The 1,386-nt window shown below is 26.9% G+C and overlaps 1 protein-coding gene across 1 annotated transcript in view; it reads left to right on the top strand.

Moving 5' to 3' along the window:
• The window catches only part of LOC118740223, a 7,096-nt gene that overhangs the window by 3,348 nt on the left and 2,362 nt on the right, over nucleotides 1-1,386 (top strand). The window lies entirely within an intron of this gene.

Here is a 1,386-nt window from a genome sequence, read left to right as displayed (position 1 = left end):
ACATATGCACCTATATGCGAAATAATGGCAGTGAGATATTTTGACCAATTTCGCCTTTCTGTTCATTGATTATTTTTCGAATGATTTTATGTATGTAAAAGTCTAATTCCTAATTTAATAAACACAATATATGTACAAAAATCGTAATTTCAAACATTGCACAAAAATTATAGAAATTCAGCAGGTTTTCCCAACAACAAACTTTGAATACAGAATTTTTAAGGAGATTCCAAGTTTTCAATTCCATGCATTTTTTTCCATATAAAGTGTGTTCGAAAATTTTTTAATGGATGAAAATGTATGAGACCGTCAGGAAAAAAAAATATCAAAAATCATCGGGATATTGCAGAAACTTGCATTTTTATTTAATGGACTATAAAACTGCAAACTTAGAATCTTTCTGAAAAATTCTGAATTAAAAGCTTGTTGTTGCGAAAACTTCCCTGTAGGAAAACGAACTAGTGCGGAACTGGTTCGGTTCTAGTGCGTTTGGAACCAGGGATGGGCGAAATCAAGAAAATGAATAATTGAATAAAAAAAAAATAAGAATAAATTTTCATTCATCATTTCAAAAATTTTGAATGACGAATAAATTTGTATTCTTTATTCAAACACTTTCGAATGATGAATCAATTTTTATTCTTTATTCAAACACTTTCGAATGATGAATAAATTTTTATTCTTCATTCTAGCACTTTCGAATAACGAATACATTTTTATTCTTCATTCAAACACTTTCGAATGATGAATAAATTTTTATTCTTTATTCAAGCACTTTAGAATAATGAATAAATTTTTATTCTTTATTCAAACACTTTCGAATGATGAATAAATTTTTATTCTTCATTCAAGTAATTTCGAATAATGAATAAATTTTTATTCTTCATTCAAGTAATTTCGAATAATGAATAAATTTTTATTCTTCATTCAAGTAATTTCCAATGAAGAATAATTTTTATTCATGATTCAAGTAATACTGAATAACGCATAATTTTTCATTTATTCTTTCTTTCTTGATCACAGTACCAGGTAGACGATTAGAAAATATAATATTAAAATCTACATGTGTATGCATATAAGCGTGAATTTGTTTAATTATCTGTATATGTACATATGTAATACGTGAAGGGATTTTTTGTCCAGGTCACCAGATCTGCACTGTTCATTCGATTTTAAAAAATGAGGTGTCAAATGAAAGGGCTCGCGCTGTAGAAGTGCTATAAGATTTTACTTTTTCGAAAAGAGTTGCCACCGTTTAAAAAATTGATTTAAAAGTTTTAAACATAAATAAATTAATTAGTACAATATGGGTATCAAGCTAAATGGTTTTGAAAAGGTTTTTATATTTTTATTACATACAAGGGGGTTGCCACCTATTCATAAAAA

This window comes from Rhagoletis pomonella, unplaced genomic scaffold (assembly GCF_013731165.1).
Source record: "Rhagoletis pomonella isolate Grant_MI unplaced genomic scaffold, Rhpom_1.0 Rhpom_scaffold_00005, whole genome shotgun sequence".
Taxonomy (NCBI): domain Eukaryota; kingdom Metazoa; phylum Arthropoda; class Insecta; order Diptera; family Tephritidae; genus Rhagoletis; species Rhagoletis pomonella.
This window is presented reverse-complemented; position numbering and strand designations above follow the sequence as displayed.